Raw genomic sequence first — 21,915 nt, forward strand, 5'->3', positions numbered from 1 at the left:
CTCCCAGGTCCCACAGTGAATGGTGGATTTTCCTGTCACTCTGTCACGGCTCCTTGGAGCGCCTTTCTGGCCCCGCCCACCACACACCGGTTCCGGTTACGTGGTTCCTCTACGTCCGCGTACGCAGACACTTTCTCTTTCTTAATTAGTTTCCCAAATCCATCTAAGTTTTTTCCTTTTGCCGTCTCTCATCTGATCAGGCGAACGTCCCCGCCCACGAAGACCCTCCCCACTCACTCCATCTCAGGCCGCCTTCCACACAGCGCCCGCCGTCGGGCTGCCCTGGACCCGGTCTGCACAGCCTCCCCTCACGCTTGCTCCAGCCTAGACCAGAACTGGGTCTAGGAGGACGCTGCACCCAATTGTCTGACCCTGTGATCTGACCCCTTCAGATACAAGTTTCCCGCCTAGATTCTCATCTTGGAATAATGGCCTCCTAGGTTAAGAAGGCACAACAACAGACAATCGGCATCCTAAATTCTTATTATCAAGTCCCATTCCAGAACAAATTAAAGACAAATTGTTTTTTGACTCAAATCTCAAACCATAGCTCTGTCCCTTAAGGAAAGCACTTTGAATGATATCCAAGATACAGAACTCAAAAAACCAGAATCGTGTTTAAGGAGGTCAAAGCACATAAAGCACGTAAGTGAGCTCGAGGAGGTTAAGTATAAAATTATTTATGGGCAAGAAAACGAAGCAAATTCCTAAAGGAAATGAAGACAATGCAGGATTTGAAAACCAAATTCAATAAATAGTTAGAAACATCGAAAAACCCAATTGAAATGAAACAGGAAATAGAAAAGGCAATAAGCCTAATAATAAAATAAATCACGTAGGAGACAGAATTTGAAGACAAAATAGAGGAGCTGGATTTCTCAATCAAAGAAAATGAAGAATTAAAATAAAATGCTCCATGCCAGTACCTCTGTTGAAGGTAAAAGTGAAATCTAGCTGCACAGAAACTCACCATGGAAATCTTAACTGGGAAACAGGATAATCATTTTGCCATTATGCAAATGAAGTGGCCCTAAAAAGCCATCTTTATTTTTCCCTCATAGACCTCCGTAATCACAAGATAAGTATCTCTAGTTACAATATTAGCAATATTGACTTGGGGGAAGACATTTCAGGAACTTAGGATTTTGAAAGGAAATAGGTGTCTTAGGAGCCAGTGGTCAGCCAGTCCATTAATAGCCCAGGGCTGAATTCAATATGTGCTGCACTGCTTTAACTGCTACATGGCAGCATTGCCATTTTGCTGGCTCTCAAGAATCTTTGTCTTCCAAAAACCATTTAAAAGGTGTTTTTAGAGAAAACATAGAAAATTTAGTTTTTAAAAAATGCAGTGGTAAATGCAGAAACTTGTTGTTCCTAATGAAGAAAATAAGCAATGTATATTGTAACAGTCTTAAAAAAATAAGCTATACCATGCCATCTATGGCTCTGGGAATATTGAGGAAAAGGATGTGGGAAGGCAATAAGAATGGAAAGAGGGGACATGGCCATGACATGCCATTCTCCAGACTCCACACAACTATAGTAATCAGTAACCCAGAGCAACTATATTCACCTGCACTGGCCTCACTCAAGATTAGCTCTAGCCCAATCAGTCTAGGAAGGGGAGAGTCTCACAGGGCCTGACTCTTTACCTTTCAACTGTGGCTATGGAAAGATTTTAGGAGAAGGGAATTCACTGTCTTTAGTTGTATCTTTTCTGTTGAGCCTACAGAGTGCCGGGGCTTATGTAGCTGGAAACACCAAGGTTAAAAAGAAGAAAAAAAAAAAAAAGGAGAAAGTCCTTGCTACTGTCACAAAACCAGTTGGTGGTGACAAGAATGGTGGTACCCGGGTGGTTAAGCTTCAAAAAATGCCCAGGTATTATATTACTGAAGATGTGCCTCAGAAGCTGCTGAGCCATGGCAAAAAGCCCCCAGTCAGCACGTGAGACGCCTGCGTGCCAGCATCACTCCTGGGACTGTCCCCATCATCCTTACTGGGCGCCACAGGGGCAAGAGAGTGGTTTTCCTGAAGCAGCTGGGCAGTGGTTTACTGCTGTGACAGGACCTCTTGCCCTCAACAGATTCCTCTGAGAAGAACACACCAGAAGTTTGTCATCGCCACCTCTACAAAAGTTGATATCAGCACAGTTAAAATCCCCAAACACCTGACTGATGCTTACTTCAAGAAAAAGGAGCTGCGTAAGCCCAGGCATCAGGAGGGCAAGATCTTTGACACAGAGAAGGAGAAATATGAGATCACAGAGCAGCGCAAGGCTGATCATAGAGCCGTGGACTCTCAGATTCTGCCAAAGATCAAAGCTGTTCCTCAGCTGCAGGGCTACCTGTGCTCTCAGTTCTCTCTGACAAACGGAATGTATCCTCACAAACTGGTTTCCTAAATCGCTAACAACCTAATTAAACAGCTTCATGTGTCAAAAAGGGTAATAGTGGGTAAGAGAGTGAATACTTGAGAGCTATTATTTATGAATAATTTACATTGGTATAGTTTTTGTATATTGATACAACTTCAAATAATATTTGTTACTTTTGTTTACATTATTTGTACATGTATACAAAATTATTTTGTCAGATTGTGTATATATACACACTTCTACCTTGGTTTAGGACATTTTGTATATTGATACAGCTTTTAGGGTATATTTTCATATTATTATTTTTTTTATTAAATTTTTTTAATTGAAAATTTCTGCCTCCTCCCTGCCTCCCTTTTCCCTCCCCCTCCCCCCACTCCCCACACACCACTTTCCTCCCCCTCCCTCTCCTGTCCAAAGAGCAGTCAGGGTTCCCTGCCCCTGTGGGAAGTCCAAAGTCCTCCCCGCTCCATCCAGGTCTAGGAAGGTGAGCATCCAAACAGCCTAGGCTCCACAAAGCCAGTACGTGCAGTAGGATCAAAACCCAGTGCCATTGTCCTTGGCTTCTCAGCATCCCTCATTGTCCACCATATTCAGTGAGTCCGGTTTTATCCCATGCTTATTCAGTCCCAGTCCAGCTGGCCTTGGTGAGCTTCCATTAGATCAGCCCCCCCATCTCAGTGGGTAGGTGCCCCTCTTGCCGTCTTGACTTCCTTGCTCATGTTCTCCCTCCTTCTGTTCCTCATTTGGACCTTGGGAGTATAGGAGGGCAACTGATTTTTTGGAGTTGATCTTGTATCCTGTCACATTACCAAAGGTGTTTATCAGCTGTAGGAGTTCTTTGGTAGAGTTTTTGGGTCGCTTATGTATACTATCATATCATCTGCAAATAACGACAGTTTAACTTCTTCCTTTCCAGTTTGAATCCCCTTGATCCCCTTATGTTGTCTTATTGCTATTGATAGAACTTCAAGCACTATATTGAAGAGGTATGGAGAGAGTGGACAGCCTTGTCGTGTTCCTGATTTTAGTGGGATGGCTTTGAATATCTCTCCATTTAATTTGATGTTAGCTGTCGGCTTGCTGTAAATAGCTTTTATTATATTTAGATATGACCCTTGTATCCCTACTTTCTCAAGACCTTTATCATAAAGGGATGTTGAATTTTGTCAAATGCTTTTTCAGCATCTAATGAAATGATCATATGGTTTTTTCTTTCAGTTTATTTATATGATGGATTACATTGATAGATTTGCGTATGTTGAACCAGCCCTGCATCTCTGGGACGAAGCCTACTTGATCATAATGGATAATTTTTCTAATATGTTCTTGGATTCGGTTTGCCAGTATTTTTTTTCTTCCGATGAATATGTATTAAACAACATGCATATGTAAACCACAAAAACCGAACAATGACATGATCAGATTAGCATTTGGAAAAAAAAACTTTTGTCTGCTTTCTAGGGAATGGACTAAAAAGGCTCAGCAAAGGCCCATCATGATTATGTTCTATTTTTTATTTATTTATTTATTTATTTATTTATTTATTTATTTATTTATTTATTAAAGATTTCTGCCTCCTCCCCACCACCGCCTTCCATTTCCCCCCCCAGTAAAGTCCCCCTCCCTTGTCAGCCCGAAGAGCAATCAGGGTTCCCTGCCCTGTGGGAAGTCCAAGGACCACCCACTTCCATCCAGGTCTATTAAGGTGAGCATCCAAACTGCCTAGGCTCCCACAAAGCCAGTACGTGCAGTAGGATCAAAAAACCCATTGCCATTGTTCTTGAGTTCTCAGTAGTCCTCATTGTCCGCTATGTTCAGCAAGTCCGGTTTTATCCCATGCTTTATCAGACGCAGGCCAGCTGACCTTGGTGAGTTCCCAATAGAATATCCCCATTGTCTCAGTGTGTGGGTGCACCCCTCGCGGTCCTGAATTCCTTGCTCTTGCTCTCTCTTCTGCTCCTGATTTGGACCTTGCGATTTCTGTCCGGTGCTCCAATGTGGGTCTCTGCCTCTGTCTCCTTTCATCGCCTGATGAAGGTTAATATTCAGGAGGATGCCTATATGTTTTTCTTTGGGTTCACCTTCTTATTTAGTTTTTCTAGGATCACGAATTATAGGCTCAATGTCCTTTATTTATGGCCAGAAACCAAATATGAGTGAGTACATCCCATGTTCCTATTTTTGGGTCTGGCTTATCTCACTCAGGATAGTGTTTTCTATTTCCATCCATTTGCATGCAAAACTCAAGAAGTCATTGTTTTTTACTGCTGAGTAGTACTCTAATATGTATATATTCCATACTTTCTTCATCTATTCTCCCATTGAAGGGCATCTAGGTTGTTTCCAGGTTCTGACTATTACAAACAATGCTACTATGAACATAGTTGAGCATATACTTTTGTTGTATGATAGGGCATCCCTTGGGTATATTCCCAAGAGTGGTATTGCTGGGTCCAGGGGTAGGTTGATCCCGAATTTCCTGAGAAACCGCCACACTGCTTTCCAGAGTGGTTGCACAAGTTTGCATTCCCACCACAAATGGTTTGCCAGTATTTTATTGAGAATTTTTGCGTTGATGTTCATGAGTGAGATAGGCCTGTAGTTCTCTTTCTTGGTTGGGTCTTTGTGTGGTTTTGGTATCAGGGTAACTGTAGCTTCATAAATGGAATTTGGCAACGACTCTTCAGTTTCTATACTGTGAAATACATTAAGAAGTATAGGTATTAGCTCTTCTTGGAAGTTCTGGTAGAATTCTGCATTGATCCATCTGGTCCTGGGCTGTTTTTGGAAGGGAGGTTTTTGATAACAGTTTCTAATTCTTCGCGACTAACAGGTCTATTTAGATTGTTCATCTGGTCTTGGTTTAACTTTGGTATATAGTACTTATCTAAAAAGATGTCCATTTCTTTTGCATTTTCCAGTTTTGTGGCATACAGGGTTTTTTTAGTAAGATCTAAAGATTCTCTGAATTTCCTCTGTGTCTGTGGTTATGTCCCCCTTTTCATTTCTGATCTTATTTATTTGCAAATTCTCTCTCTGCCGTTTGATTAGTTTGGATAGGGGTTTGTCGATCTTGTTGATTTTCTCTAAGAACCAACTTTTTGTTTCATTGATTCTTTGGATTGTTTTCTGTGTTTCTATTTTGTTGATTTCAACCCTTAGTTTGATTATTTCCAGTCTTCTACTCCTCCTGGGTGAGTCTGCTTCTTTTTTTTTTCTTGAGCTTTTAGGTTTGCTGTTAAGTCTCCAATGTATGCTTTCTCCGTTTTCTTTAAGTGGGCACTTAGTGTTATGAACTTTCCTTTTAGCACTGCTTTCATCATGTCCCATAGGTTTGAGTATGTTGTCTCTTTATTTTCATTAAAGGAAGACTTTAATTTCTTTTTTTATTTCTTCCTTGACCCAGGTGTGGTTCAGCAGTTGACTGTTCAGTTTCCATGAGTTTGTCGGCTTTCTGAGGGTAGCCTCATTGTTGAATTCTAACTTTAATCCATGGTGATCCGATAAAACACATGTGGTCACTAAAATTCTTTTGTATCTGTGGAGGTTTGCTTTGTTACTGAGTATGTGGTCAATTTTCGAGAAGGTTCCATGAGCTGCAGAGAAGAAGGTGTATTCTTTCCTATTTGGGTGGAATGTCCTATACATGTCTGTTAAGTCCATTTGCTTCATTACCACCATTAATTCTCTTATTTCTCTATTAGGTTTCTGTCTGATTGACCTGTCCATTGGTGAGAGAGGTGTGTTGTAGTCTCCTAATATTAGTGTGTGAGGTTTGATGTCTGCCTTGAGTTCTAGTAATGTTTCTTTTACATAAGTGGGATGAGACTTCATCTTGGTGAATTGTTCCTGTTATGAGTATAAAATGACCATCTCTATCTCTTCTGATTAATTTTAGTTTGAAGTCAGATTTGTTAGAAATTAGTATGGCCACCCCGCTTGTTTCTTAGGTCCATTTGCTTGAAAAACCTTTTCCCAGCCCTTTACTCTGAGTAGATGTCTATCTTTGTGGTTGAGGTGTGTTTCTTTTAAACAGCAGAATGTTGGATCCTGTTTTCGTATCCAATCTCTTAGCCTGTACCTTTTTATAGGTGAATTGAGTCCATTGATATTAAGTGATATTAATGACCAGTGGTTGTTGACTCTGGTTATTATTTTTTTGGTAGTTGAATTTGTGTGTTTCCCTTCTTTGAGTTGTGCTGGTAAAGGGTTGTTAGTTGTCTGAGTTATTATAGGCAGTATTTGCAATGTTGGATTCCTTCGGTTGTGATTTCCCTTCTATTACTTTCTGTAAGGCTGGGTTTGTGGCTACATATTTTTAAAATTTGTTCTTATCCTGGAATATTTTGTTTTCTCCATTGATAGTGAATGATAGCTTGGCTGGGTATAGTAGTCTGGGCTTGTATCCATGGTCTCTTAGTTTCTGCAGTGCATCTATCTGGGACCTTCTGGCTTTCATAGTTTCCATAGAGAAGTCAGGTGTAAGTCTGATAGGTTTACCTTTATAAGTAACTTGACCTTTTTCCTTTGCAGCTCTTAATATTTTTTCTTTAATCTGTATGTTTTGTGTTTTGATTATTATATGGCGAGGGGATATTTTTTTTGATCCAGTCTATTTGGTGTTCTGTATGCTTCTTGAATATTCATAATAATATCTTTCTTTATGTTGGGAAAGTTTTCTTTCATAATTTTGTTAAATAAATTTTCTGGGCCTTTGAGCTGTAATTCTTCTCCTTTTTCTATCCCTATTATTCTTAGGTTTGGTCTTTTTATGGTGTCCCATATTTCCTGAATGTTTTGTGATGAGAATTTGTTGGATTTGCTGTTTTCTTTGATCAGTGTATTTATTTTCTCAATGGTGTCTTCAGAGTCTGACATTCTTTCTTCTATCTCTTGTATTCTGTTAGTTATGCTTGTTTCTATAGTCTCTGTTATCTCTTGTATTCTGTTAGTTATGCTTGTTTCTATAGTCTCTGTTTGTTGCCCTAGATTTTCCATATCCAGTCAGCCCTCGGTTTGTGTTTTCTTCCTTGCCTCCATTTCAGTTTTCAATTCTTGAACTGTTTCCATTACCTGTTTGATTGTTTTTTCTTGGTTTCCCAGGGTATCATTTACGTATTTATTCATTTCTTCAAACTTTTTGTTATACTTCTCATCCATTTCTATAAGGGTGTTTTTTTTTCATGCTGTTTAAGGGACTCTATCACTTTCATAATGTCAATTTTTTCCCCTTCTTCTGGATTAGGGTGTTCAAGACCTGTTGTCTGATCACTGGGTTCTGGTATTTTCATGTTGTTTTTCAGATTGATGGAGGAATTCTAGCCTTGGCGCCTGCCCATCTCTTCCTTCAAATGCTATCCTATGGATCTTATGGAACAGGATCAGGTTCCTTTGGTGACCAGGAACCTTGCTAAGGTAGAGCCTACCTTGCTGCAGACAGGCTATTGAAGCAAAGCAATTCCCTCTGGCCCCTTTGCCCTCAGCACCCCATCCCAGCGCCCAAACAGGCTGAGCTGGTGGATCCCTTGGCCCCGCAGAAGGGAGGAAGAAGGGAAGGGATTCCTGGGTGCAAACTGGGATGGGTTAGGGAGAGATAGGCCCCAGCAGAGGGTAGCAGCCCCTGTTGAATGACTGGGGAGTGAAGAGGGTCGCGGAGTGTCCCTGCTCTGTTCCCTGGCTATATTTTCATATTATTATAGGTCAATAGTTGTTCATGTTTGTTGTACATACAGTTATATCAATTAGGCTCTTTAGATAAATAGAGATGGTATTCTGCCTAGATAGGTATTCTTCAACCACTTCAAGGATCTGTGGAACACGGCATTTAAATAACTCAGGGTTCTGTTGACATGAGACATGATTGCTCCTGACAGCACCAATCTATTCCCCAGAGAATGTTGAGCACTGAAGACGCTCCACTTGGACCTTGTTTTCTTCTTGACAAAACTGGTCTTTGGGCAAGGAACTGACAATGCCTCAACCACTGACAAGTTACATAGTATCCAGAAATGGATAAGCAGAACTGTCAAATAGTGCCAAAACAGGGTAAAATGGTTTTGAAAAATTCCCTGCCTCTGAAAATGGCGTGTTAGTTACACCAGGCCTTAGCCAAAATTGGTTGCTTCAATATTGCACAATGAGACTTTGGACAGTTGCTCAGGTAGCCAATTGTCTCCATCATATATTGCTCATTTTGGAAGCTACTTGATTGTACTTCTTGCCTGCTCAAGTAATATTATCTCCCTTTTCAGATATTTGATGGGGTTGAAGATTGGATAGTCATAGTTACTGTACTCTTATGATTTCCTATACAAGACTTAGACTCCATAGGATGGAATGTTTATTAAAACTTTTAGCATATGTTCCTTGCTTAATATTGTTTATACTGGATCTAATTCTAATTATACTTGATATCTGTTCCTAGTGTATATAGTTTTGTATTGGGTTTGGAACTCTCTTATTTAAACAAAAAGGGGGGGTGCTGTGGGAGCTCATTCTGCTCCTTCAGTCAATAACCTTTAATACCAGCCCGCTGGGTTGTGGTCTCTTATACTTTAAAAAGCAGTGAGAACCATGTGCATTTCTCTCTCTTGCTTCCAGCTCCTATTCCAGCTGCCAGACTCTCTGTTTCCTGTTTGTGATGAGAGGACTGTTGTTTGGGACGGTGATCTGTAAATTTTTCCCCCGTCAAATAAATAACCCTTTTTATTATCCACAATTCTTAGCTGGTGTGGGATTGTTTTGTGGTTTCATAACACACAGCTCCAAACCCACATTCTCACAGATGGCCCTAGTTAACCTTGGTGGACCAAAAAAAAAAATTAAATAGAAATGAACAAAGAGACAATGAACAAATAGAAATGAACAAATAAAAATGAACAGAGAGAGGTAGGGAAGGGCACATACACACAGGTAGGGAGAGAGAGAGAGAGAGAGAGAGAGAGAGAGAGAGAGAGAGAGAGAGAGAATATTATTAGAAAAATGGTTCAGGATTTTAGGGGTTCAGGGGATGAGAATGCACTATACTAAGTGAGGTATATCATGTGAAAGGAAAAAATTAATAAAAATCAAAATGACCATATATGTCTTTACTTTCATTTTTGTGTCTTCATCTAGATGACTCACTTTCTTTTCATATCAAGAATTACTTTAAATAGTTTCAGTATCAGTTTTTCTCTGAAGTTTTTACAGAATTCTATGATGAATTAATCTTCTGTGATTCTTTTTCTATTCTTTCTTCCTTCCTTTTAATTTTTGAATCAAGTTGCATAATTTATTACTGCCTCATTGTTGTTCTGTAATTATCAGTTTATTTATTTCATGTTGGTATAATTTTGGTATATAGTATGAATCAGGATATCTGTCCATTTCCTTTGGAATTGCCAATGTAGCTGCCTGGAGGTCTTTGAAGTCAGTAGGCACCAGATATGTTTATACACTCATGGTTTCTGGTTAGGGAATGAAGTTAGCTTGGGTACTTTTCAAGGCATGTTGACAAAAAGTTCTGTATACACAGCTATCAGGGAGCTATAGATCTCCTTAGTATTCCATCAGAATGGCCATCACCAGAAGGAAAAGTTCTGTATACACAGCTATCAGGGAGCTACAGATCTCCTTAGTATTCCATCAGAATGGCCGTCACCAGAAGGAAAAGTTCTGTATACACAGCTATCAGGGAGCTACAGATCTCCTTAGTATTCCATCAGAATGGCCATCACCAGAAGAAAAAAGTTCTGACATGAACGTGAGGAAAGGAACAATATTATCCACTGTTTGTGGGAGTGTAATTCAGAATAGCAACTTTGGAAAACAGTCTAGAATTTTCTCAAAAAACTAGAAGTAGGACTACCATATATACTACACTGTTTAGCCATTTCTTCCTGATTGCTACCTACAATTCTCCGTGCACACTCATGCCTATCTGCATAGACTGAGGAAAAGAGATTTCAGAATTTGGCAAGTTTCTTTAGAGATCTGCAGGAGAAGGGCATCACTTGTAGGTTCTGGTTGCCCAGCTATCTTAGACCCCACATAATTATACAGAAACTGTATTAATTAAATCACTGCTTGGCCCATTCCCTCTAGCTTATTATTGGCTACATCTTACATATTAATTTAGCCCATTTCTATTAATCTGTGTATCACTATCAGGCCGTAGCCTACCAGCAAAGTTTCAGCATCTCTATCTCTGGCAGCAAATCCATGGCATCTCTCTGACTCCACTTTCCTCTTCTCATGCTATAGGCTAAGCCAGTTCTTTATTCATTAACCAATAAAAGCAACACATAGACAGAAGGACCTCCCACACTATTTTCCCTTTTTTTGTTTAAACAAAAAGGAAGGCTTTAACTTCAACATAGTAAAATTACATATAACAGACATCAAACAAGAATTACAGTTACAATATTTATATCTACTTTATCTTTTATCATATCTATATCTTTTGTCACAACTATAATTACAACTATCTATCTATTCTTCAACCCCGTCAAAGACTCCAGAAGGATATAATATTACCTAAATAAACAGGAAGGACATTGTAAGCAACTTCCAAAATTCTAGAATTGACAGAGACATCTCACTGCCTAGACAGTCACCCAAAGTTCTTCTGTACCATTGCGGCATCGATCTTCAGCCTACAGGCCCATAGTTTTCAGCAGATTTTTTTCATGAAGCAGGAAATTTCAGACTATACCTATACTGGCAGTTTGCCAGTCACTTTCTTCTGTGTCCTGCAGAATGTCTAGCAGACTCTTTTATATAGCAGGAACCCAGAAGGAGCATCTCACCTTTATGATGTGGGACAATGGTCTTTTAATCTGTCACTTGTATTATTTTTAATAAAACAGTGATTAGATTGTAGCCAGGCAGAAAGTATAGGTGGGATGACAAGGCAGGAAGTAGAAGTGGGGCCATGAGAATTCTGGGAAGAGGGAAGTTTCAGTTGGCAGTTGTGACCCAGCCTCAGAAGAAGCAACATGTGACTGCCTCGCCAAAATGGTACCAAGCCATGTGGCTAACTCATAAAAGAATTATGTGCTAATGTAAGTTACAATAATTAGTTAATAAGAAGTCTGAGGTAATGGGCCAATCAGTTTATAACTAATAAAATAGTTATAGTGATTTCTTTGGGACTTAATGATGGAAAGAACCAGGAAGGACAGAGGCCCCGGGGGCTGGACTGGCAGATGGCATAGCCAGAAGCCACAGCTGAAGGAAGCCATGGGAGCCAGGACTCAGTTGTTCCCAGATTTAGAAGCCAAGAACTCAGAGCTGTGGATGCTCATGCTGGAGGCTCATTACCCTGGGCTTTAGCCCCCAGTGGGCCTGGCATTGGGCAGCTATTTTAACGCTAGCGATGATTAGCGCCAGCAAGCGGTTGCATGCTAGTGTCCCGGCTCCTGGACGGGTCTCAGGTACCGGGCGCCTCAGCTCCTGGAGTGACTGATGTTACATCTCGAGCTTCGGGTTTCCCTAGATAATCTCAGTAGCGGCAAATGTTAGGGCGTCTGAGACCCTTAGCCCTGGAGGCTTAGCAGCACCTGGACTCTCCCAGCGATGGAAACCACAGCTTCCACCTTTGCCTGGAATCTCTGCCTTTTTACAGCATCCGTTTCCACTCTAGCTCATCCCTAGCTGTTTGGCTCCAGCCACTCTGAATTCCTCAGCAGCCTGCGTGATTGGGGAAGTAACACAGACTGCCTTTGGTGAATTCACTCAGATCTCACCAAAGACCAAAGTGTGTGTGTGTGTGTGTGTGTGTGTGTGTGTGTGTGTGTGTCCCACTCCGCCCCACATTATCCTGGAACACGCTCCAAGATCCCCAGTAGGCACCTAAAATGGCAGATGGCCCCCGAGTCCCATGGGTCTTGTGTTTTTCTTTTATATGCATACCTACGATCGTTCATTTTATCAATGAGGCCTGGTGAGACATGACAGAAATAGCACAAGGCAGCAACAACACAAAGATCAGATGCTGTGGTGTGCTGTAACAAAGGCTATCTAACTTCTCTCTCCCCCTCCTCCCTACCCCACTTCCCTTCACTCAGAGAAAACATTTCCTCCTCCTGTGAGGGAGTACTCACTTCCCGTCACCTGCGGAGAGCACATCTGGCTCCTGTCCCCTTGAGGAGAGCATGCCCAGATCCTCTTCCCACGAGGGGATGTACCGGTCACCTTTCTGCTGTTGTGGTAAAAACACCATGACCAAGGCAACTTCTAAAAGAAAGGGTTTACTGGCTTATGGTTTCAGAAGGATGAGGGTCCATTGTGGTGGGAAAATATGGCAGCACTCAACAGGTATGGAGACAGGAGCGGGAAGCTGAGTGGTCCCATTTTCAACAAGATGCACAGAGCAGAGCCGGTGGACTTGGGACGCTGGGAGAAGCTGCATCCTCTCAGCTCTCCCTCAGTGCTGCACTTCCTCCAGCAAGGCCTAAACCTCTCCCGGACAGAGTCACCAACTAGGGACCAAGTCTTTAAGTTAGCCTCTGGGGACATTTCCCAGCAAACACCACAGCCCCAGACAGGAAGCACTCACGGCTTCTCTTCAGCACATCTGGGTTGCCAGCATCACTACTCTGGAGTCTAGGCAAAACAAGGGCCACTTTCCTGGGCACCATGGCCATACCTGCAACCCTAACACTTGGGAAGTGAACACAGAAAGATCAAGAGTTCAAGGCCAGTCCCAGCCACCCAGTGAGTTCAAGGTCAGCCTGAGCCACAGGAGACCTTTTCTCAAAACAACAAGGAATTTAAACTTAAAAAGTAAAACAAAAGAGTCATTTGAAGACAGTAGATTCTACAACCAAGATGACAGTAACAGACAGTCGGAACGGCAGGGCAACTCACACCCTGAACGTAACAGAGTGTGAAAGCAAGACAGTGTGTCATTCAGTGTGGGAGAGGTCAAAGCCAGAGAATTGTGAATTACTTATTTTAAATTTTTGTTATTTTTTAAATCAATTTTCATTTTATGCATATGAATGTTTACATACCATATGTATGCCGGGTGTCACTAGAGGCCAGAAAATCTCCTGCACCAGAGTTGTGAACCACTGTGTGGGTATTGGAAACTGAGCCGTCTTCACTTGAGTGTCCGGAGCGCTTACCGATTCTCTTCACCTGAAGGACCTCTGCAAGTACAGCAAGCGCTCTTACCCACTGAGCCATCTCAAGAGCCCCCACATTTATTAGTCCTGTGTGTGCATACGTGTGTGTGTGTGTGTGTGTGTGTGTGTGTGGATGGGTGCCACCTGTGGAGGTCAGAGGTTAACCTGGTAAAGTCAGCTCTCTCCTTCCACCTTCTGGGATCAAACTCAGGCCACTTGGCAAGGGCCTTCACCCACTGAACCGTCTCACCAATTCCTGGCTTGTTTCTGGAACTTCCGCTTTGATGTTTTTTGGGTGGCTAACTGAAAGGCAAAATCTCACACAAGAGGCTGTAGCAGCTGGGTCTCACTGGCGGCTCCGTAGTGACAAACAGGACATACTTTCACGTGCATATCAGCCGTCTGCGCACATGCGTGGTCTCACCGAGAGGTCTGTTCTGTGTTGGGTTTGTGTCATCTACTGTGTTCGGAGTCCCTTGTATGCGTGACAGTTATCCGTTTTCAGCTTTGCGTTTGCAATTATTTTCTGTCAGCCTTTGGTTTCTCTTTTTTGCCTGGCTTTGGCCAACCTCACAACGTGTGAATCCTTATATGGCCCTTGGTAAGCCCATGCCAAACGCTGCCTAGGCTGTGGTGTGTGAGGCGAGACTTGAGCCCCCAGCACGGAGCTTGAAATACGGGGCTGCATCTCTGGGTGGAGTGTGTTGCCCACAGACCAGGAAAGTCCCAGGCCTTCACAGGGGTTGTTTTCCGGGAAGACTCTTGCATGTCGGGATCCATTAGTCCTAGGTAGAGCAGGGAAGTTGACTCTAGGGTGACTATGGGCCCAGACACATGGTTTAAGGAAGGACAGCTAGCTCTGCTGGTCCCAAGGCCCATTCCCAGGCATCCCACTTAATCTCCAACTGCCCACGTAGACCTCTGGCGTCAAATCACACTAAAACTTTTCCAGAGCCACTTCGGGCCACAGTGTGAGGCCATGGCACTGAATTCTGCCCAAATCCACTTTTGCCGTTACTTGTTGACTGGGTTGGGATGCAGCCACGAGGGGGCGCCCTTGCTCCACTGTGAGACAGAACACTGTTGGAATCCGGCCGGAGACCTCCTCTCCTGTGAGCCCCACTTAGAGTCCCCCACTGCCCTGCCCACAGCAGGATGGCTCTGTATATACACAAAGAGATTTGAGGTGGCTCTGGGCCATCCTGTCTAAACCGTGTGATCTCAAGAGGTCATCAAATTAGAAACTTTCAAGAGAATAGCTTGACTTAAGAAACTCAGGAGAAAAAGGAAGCCCGGAGCTTTCAGAGAAGTTCAAGGCCTAAAGCCATTTGTACATTTTCTCACTATTTATATGGTGCTCCAAACTTCTCTAAATGTCATGCCAAGAAGTCAGGGGCCATCTGCTGCCTCTGCTGCAGGACGAACTCTGGTTAATAGTGTATCCGAGAGGCTTAGTTAAACACCCCAGGTATTCACGTGCCATGGACACCCCCCTCTGCCCACCCAGACCATCAGCAAGTTAGCTGTGTGTCCCCTTAGCATTTGAGAAGCACATTGCCAGCATCTGCGTACCACTGTTATTGGAACAACCCTGCAAGGACAGCGTGGAGCTTTGACACCTGCAGACAGCATGCCCTCCTGCACGTGTGTCCTCTATAGAGGAATCCTCACACAGGTACCATGCTCTGCAGCAGAGTCTGCTGGTGGCATCTGGGAGAGCCCAGGTAGCTTCAAGAGGGCCAAGGGGGGTAGGGTGCCACTCAGAGGACTTGCAGTCAATAGCATTGGCCTGGATACACATTCATTGCAAGCTTTAAATACTGAGTGCCTAACTTTTCAAAAGCCAACTATCCACTGGGGCCAGAGAGATGTCTCGACAGTTAAGAACACTGATCTTCCAGGGGACCCAGGTTTAATCCCCAGCACCTAATGACTTCTCACAATTAACTGTAACTCCAGTCCTAGGAGATCTGACAGCCTCTCTGGCCTCTCTAGACACAAGGCATGCCCACAATGCACAGATATACAAGCAGACAAAACACCCATGCACACAAATTGAAAACTTAATTAACTGAAAAAACTACTAACCGCAATTCAGGCCGTGTGCTTTCTCCTGTCTACTCTTAGATCAATCAAGACCTCCAAGCTTAAGGTCTCAGCTCCTTAAGTACCCCTACCATGATGCCACTTACAAGCCTCTGGTTGCTTTAACTGAGCTTCTGATCGAGTGACTGTCACTCCACTATAAATATGTGACAACAAAGGATGATGGGGAATCGTGATTTGAATTAGAAATGTCCCCAAAGGCTCATGTATTTAAGAGCTTGCTCTCATTTGGTGGCACTGCTTGGGGAGGTTGTGGAACCTTTAGGAGGTGGCACCTTTGCAAGGGGTGGGAGGAAGAGTACATCACTGGTATGTCACTGGGGGCAGGGCTTTAAGGTTTTATAGCCTGGTCCTGCTTCTGGCTCTCTCTGTCTACCTCCTGATGACCAGGCTGTCCACACTCCTGGTGCCCTACCTTCCTCATCATGACAGACAGTTTCCTTAGGAACTGGAAGCCAAAGTTTTTTTTCTCTTCAAAGTTGTTTTTGGTCTTGGCATTTTATCACAGCAACAGAAAGGAACTGATAGGGTGGAGAAAAAGAGAAAGAACCTGACGGTGAGAAACTTGACTAGCAGACTTCAGCCATGCAGTCAAGGTGAGTGACCACGTGACAGCCTGTGTCCATGGCCTTCCTACTGAGGACCCCACAGCTCCAGCCCAATTATGAGGATGACTCCTGACCCAACAGGAGGCATCCTCTGATTTATTCCCAGTCCTCAAAGCTGCTGAGATTCAGCCAAGATCCTGCAGGGTCAGGTATGGTACCCTGGGAGGAATCTGTGATGTTTTATAACAGGCACGTGGTCTTCATCAATGTTCCCCAGCATAAGAGATCTGAGCTAGCCTTGAACTCACTCTAGTTGAAGGTGTCTTTAATCCTGATTCTTCTGCCTTCATCTCCCAAGTACTGAGATTATTGTGTGTAACACCTGATCACCATTCCCAATGGAGTTAGGGACCAATTCAATTCAACTCTTAAGGAGTTGACTTCATGGAGTAGAAGGAAACAGGAAGTAGTGAAAATCAAACTCAAAATCCTCTGGCAGGAGTTTGGTTGGTGAGGGCTAATTCCCTAACCTCAGATTGCTTCCACAGAGGGAGAACAGCTTCTGCCCTTGGAGCCTCAGTTGCCCCCGACCAGAAAAAAAAAAAAAAAATGTCTGTTGCCACACAGCGAAGTTCACCATCAGAGTGGGCAAACCTAGAGGTGAGATGGAGAAAAGGAAGGGGTCACAATCCAATGGGGGACATTTTTAAATCCATGCAGAGGGGATGAATTGGTGCAGTACCCTCTGAGGTGACCTAGTAGAGGTCCAGCTGCTCTCCAAACCGGAGGGCCTCAGACAGCTGCACTTTACTCCCAGTGTAGAGGACAGTCAAGTCAGGGATGGGAGAGAAGAAGCATGCAATCTTCCTCATAAGTGGAGTCCTTGAAAGTTGACCTCACAGAGAAGCTGAGAGTAAGACCCCAGAGGGCAGAGGAAGAACAGTCAAAGAGGGGGGCCATGTGATTGAGGGGAGGGGTTCTGGTGTATCATGGCACAGCACACAGGGGGGCACGGGGCAGGATATCTAATATGGTGCATTGAATGTCTCATAGTAGCCTCAAGAATCAGAATGCAGTCAGCTTGGAAGAACAATGAAAATCTAAGGTTGTAGATACCGTAGCACCCCTGTGTTTATCACTCCCGGATGTAGTTTAAATAAGATGTCTCCATCGACTCAGCACTGAACACTTGGTCCCCAATTGGTCCCACTGTTTGGGTAGGATTAGGAGGTGTGGTCTTGCTGGAGGAAGTGTGTCACAGAAGGCAGGCTTTGGGAGCTGAAAGCATAAGTGCCGCTTTTTGATTTGCTTTCTCTTAGGGTTTGCAGTTCAAAGTGTGAGCCTGCAGTCTGCTGTGCAGGCCGCCATGCCTACTGCTTGCTGTCACACTTCCCACCATGATGGACTGCTGTCTCTCAGGAACTGCAATCCCAAAGAAACCTCCCGTTTGTAAGAAGTCGCCTTGCTCATGGTGTTATAACAACAACAGAAAAGTTACAAACACAAACCAAACCATCACACTGCTGTCCGGGGATGGAGCTGGGAAACAGAGTGCTTCCCGCACCTCCAGGGCCCTGGCTCTCCATTCCAGCACTGGAAAGAGTAACTCACAACAGGACAAATATTATTCCAATCCTAGCTATTGAGGAGGCTGCGACAGAAGGATGTCAAGTCCAAAGCTGTCTAGGCCACTTAGTGAATCCTGATCTGAGCATAAAAAAAGCAGCAATAGTCTAATGTAGAATACTGGCCTTGCATGCACACGGCCCTAGATTCAACTCCACTTCTGCCTAAATAAAGTGAAAAGCATGTGTGTGTGTATTTTTTCTTTCTTTCCTTTCTTTCTTTATTGGTTTTTTGAGACAAGGTTTCTTGTTGTAGCCTCGCACCAGCTATATGAAAGTCAAGATGATCCCATGAGGCTCCTTGGGACCAGGGAGAGTTAGCCATACCTGGAAGATGGGAGTCAGGAGAACAATTCAGTGGGGACTGGAGATCTTGAACCACTATGAACGGTGGGAAAATGGCTTCTCCTGGAATGTAGTGGAGCAGGGGTATTTGACCAGCGTAGGTAAATGCTTCCACAAAGGGAGCTGCGGAATGGAAGCCACAGAGACTGCCCAGCAGCACAACTGAGACCAGTTGCTGGCCAGTTTGCGAACACTGCTAGGGCTCATGTTCCCAATTGGAAATACTGATGGATGTAGCTGAGACATTGCCCCAAAAGAGTTCAGGGACTCTAATGCAGATCCAGGGGAAGTAGCCATGAGCTGGCAGGATGCCCCAGAGAACAGGGGCAGGTGCTGCCAGCTGGGGAGTGACCTATATCCGGGTGTCACTGATGTGCTTGTCAATGGAGCCCCATCTAGTCCTTTGTCTTGCAGATGGTGTCACAGCCGAGCTGTGAGCTCTGGGACTCTGAACTGAGAAGAACTGAGAAGGGAGATAAGTCAGTAGCAGAGCAGCAACTTCCGCTACACTCCCAGGGAGAAGGGCAGTGAAAGGGAGAACAGAGGAAAAGTCTCTGGGTGATGACCTCCGCGAGAGCTGTGACCGTAGGATTTGCTTGGCTTATTCTCGTTTTGTTAAGATTTATTTATTCTTTCTTATGTGTATGAGTGTTTTATGAAGCACAATTAATAAAAACTACGAGAAATTGGGGTTCAACCTGAAGATCTGAAAAGCAAAGCCGACAGTCACTGACTCTTACCTCCACCTCAATCTGAAATGGCGATCCTGCCTCCAGGAATCTCAGAATGAGACTGTGTCTGAGAGCTGTTTCTTCCCGTTTAATAATCCTCTCTAGGGCTGGGATTGATTAAAGGCATGTACCACTGGGATTAAAGGCATGCATGCCCAGTTTCTGTGGCAACTAGTGTAGCTACTGGGATTAAAGGTGTGTGTCACCACTGCCTGGTCTGTAAGGCTGACCAGTGGGGCTGTTTAACTCTCTGTTAAAACTTGCCTGAAGATCAGAGTTAATAAAAATAAAATGCCGCTATACTGCTTTACCTGCATGTGTGCTTGTGTGCATGTGTGTCTGGTGCCCACAGGGACAAGAGGGCACCAGATCCCCTGGAATTAGAGTTGCAGATAATTGTGAGCTGCCGTGTGAATCTCTTACCCACTAGGCCACCTCCCCAGCTCCCATGTTTACTGCTTTCCTTTAAAAAAAATGTATTTAGAAAGTGAGTGTGTGCGCTCACATGTGTGCATGTGTGTGTGTGAGCGCGTGTGCACGCACATGCCACAGCACGAGTGCAGAGGTCAGAGGACAGCTTGTGGAAGTCAGTTCTCTCCTTCCACCATGTGAGTTCTGGGAACCCAACTCGGATCTATCAGGTTCTTTTACCCACTGAGCCATTTGCTGGCCCTCATGCCCAATTTTTGTTTTTAAAGTTTCAACCACAGCTTAAAACCAGGAGAATTTATACCAAGATGTGTTTTTTAAAAACATCTTTAAAAAGAATGCCAGCCACTGGGAGTTATGTGCCACCATTCCCACGGGCCACTTCTCCAGGTTCTACCCACCACTCCCAGTAAGAAAGTATTTTCTACACCCAGCCAGAGCTGGTGTCCCAAGCACATGTGTGCGCGGACACCCACACTGCTGTTACTACCTGTGAAGCGCTCAGCCATGTCTGTGCTCTCCCCACCATTTGGTTTTCCTGTGTGGTACTGGGGAGTGAACCAACCAAGTGCTCTACCGCTACACCACATCCTCAGCCCCCCACCCGATCTTTTTAACGCTTTGGGACAGGGCTACCACTGTCAGTCCTCCTGCCTCAGTGTCCCAAGTACTTGGGATTACAGATCTGCTTGACCCAACTCAGTTTCCATCCCATAGTTAATACCGACTGCCGCTCTAGACTGCTCACAGAAAGAAACCCCGTCTCAGGGCCACACAGTGGAGTTGGCACGCCCACTCTGACCTCGCAGTAGACCTCAGGCACCGCCCCTCCGCTCTCAGGGCCCTGGTTTCCCACGCTTTCATAGGGGCCTCCTTGGCTGAAGCCTAACCGAGCTGAAATCACACAGGCTCAAAGAAATACGTGTTTTAGCCCCACCCAAGTCCACTCCACCCCTGCCGCCATCTTATCCAAGCTGACAAGACAAGCAGCTAGGGTCCACATCTGAGGAGGAGGGGGCAGCAGGAGCGAGCAAGAGTGGGCAGGAGGAGAGGACTTGTAATGGAAAGGGTCAGCTAGTTGACCTTCGGATCTCTCTCTAAGCTCATCACTAGGTTAGGGACCCTGTGATGTCAAACTTCAACAGTTTTACAAAAGAAAGGAGACAAAGAGGCTAAATAACCTTTTTGTGCTATTTGATCAATTTTAATAATGTATACATACTATTCTTATAATTAAACTATAGCAAAAAAAAACTTGAGATGAATTTTTTTTTTCTTTTTCCCTTTTTTCTTTTTTTTGGACACAGGATTTCTCTATGCAGCCCCAGCTGGTGGAACTCCTAATATAGACCAGGCTGGCCTGGAACTCAGAGATCTTTCTGCCTTTGCCTCCCCACTGCTGGGATTAAAGGCTTGTGCCACTAGATGGGTTTGTTTGTTGTTTTTTGAATTGAAAAAACACAATGGAAAAAAAAAAAAAAAAAAAGAAAAAACACAATGGGACCAGGAATGGAATATCAGCTTTAGCCAGAATCAGGGAGTGGAGTTCTGAAGCTCCTTGCGGCTGTTTCCAGTCTGTTGGCGATCATCCAGTCTTGGGTGACCTTGACCTGTACCCATTGCCAGCTGGGGAACGTCTCCCTCCTTCCAGGGCAAAGACGGGAGACCAACATATCAGCACGATTATGTTAGGTCACAAAGTCACAGTAAAGGCCACTCAGCGGTGGCACAGCTGCCCAGATGCCACCGGAGGAACTGGCTCACAGGGCACCTCATGGGGCAAAGGTGGTGAAGAAGATGTACATCTTGACCAGGAAGGTAGTGACAGAGCCCTGACGCCACAGCTTCATCTCGACATCCAGGGCAAAGTCTGGGGGCTCTAGGACAGACCTCTGTAGGGATAACACACCAGTGTAGGCATTGGGTCTGCTTGTGACGAAGTAGCCCTCCTCATTCCCCTTGGTGATGGTCAGAGAGATGGTGTCCCCAGCAAAGGCAGGAGCAGGGCCAATGCGGAAGATGTGAGCGGGTACCGGTAGGCCAGTTTGGAAATTGAGCTGGTAATACGTGATGCGGGCTGGCGAGGTCTGGCACTCAGTGATATCCTGGCATGTGGTGCGCTCACACTTCCTGTGAGGGGAGGATGCTTGGTCAGTGGCTGGGGATCCTCACTCCCATCCCAGAGATGGGACAGAACCCGGAATCTGGGTCAGGAACCAGAGGACCAGAGGTCAAATGTGAGCTCTACCCATAGGAGTCCAGATATCACTTTACCTCTGGGTCTCAGTTCCCACTAAGAGATGGTCTCCCAGGGGTGTGTGGTTGGCAGTGCTCGGCAAGGGTCCCAGCAGGCCTGTCAGCAGCTCTTTTTCATACATGTTTGCTTCTTCCTTTCTTCCCCTCCCATCACACCCCACTTCCTGATAAAACCTGAGTGCTGCCTGCTGGCAGCCACAACACACTCTCCTGCCTCCTCTTGCAGGGATGGGTGTTGTCACCTCCAAGTTAATAAATTCTGCATCTCCCTCACCCGGTGGCCTGCACTAAGGAGGGCAGATCCCAGGCAGCCCTTGAGAGGCTGAGGGGCGAGGAACTGAGGCCTCAGTCTACAACCTGGTAAGTGCCTGGCAGGATGCTACAAAT

At 44.5% G+C, this 21,915-nt stretch overlaps 1 pseudogene; it reads left to right on the forward strand.

Annotated features, from left to right (window-relative positions):
* The first annotated feature begins 1,855 nt into the window (after window positions 1-1,855).
* Window positions 1,856-2,401, forward strand: LOC130867967 (60S ribosomal protein L6-like; annotated as a pseudogene).
* The last annotated feature ends 19,514 nt before the right edge of the window (window positions 2,402-21,915 follow it).

Source organism: Chionomys nivalis, chromosome 2, assembly GCF_950005125.1.
Source record: "Chionomys nivalis chromosome 2, mChiNiv1.1, whole genome shotgun sequence".
NCBI classification, from domain to species: domain Eukaryota; kingdom Metazoa; phylum Chordata; class Mammalia; order Rodentia; family Cricetidae; genus Chionomys; species Chionomys nivalis.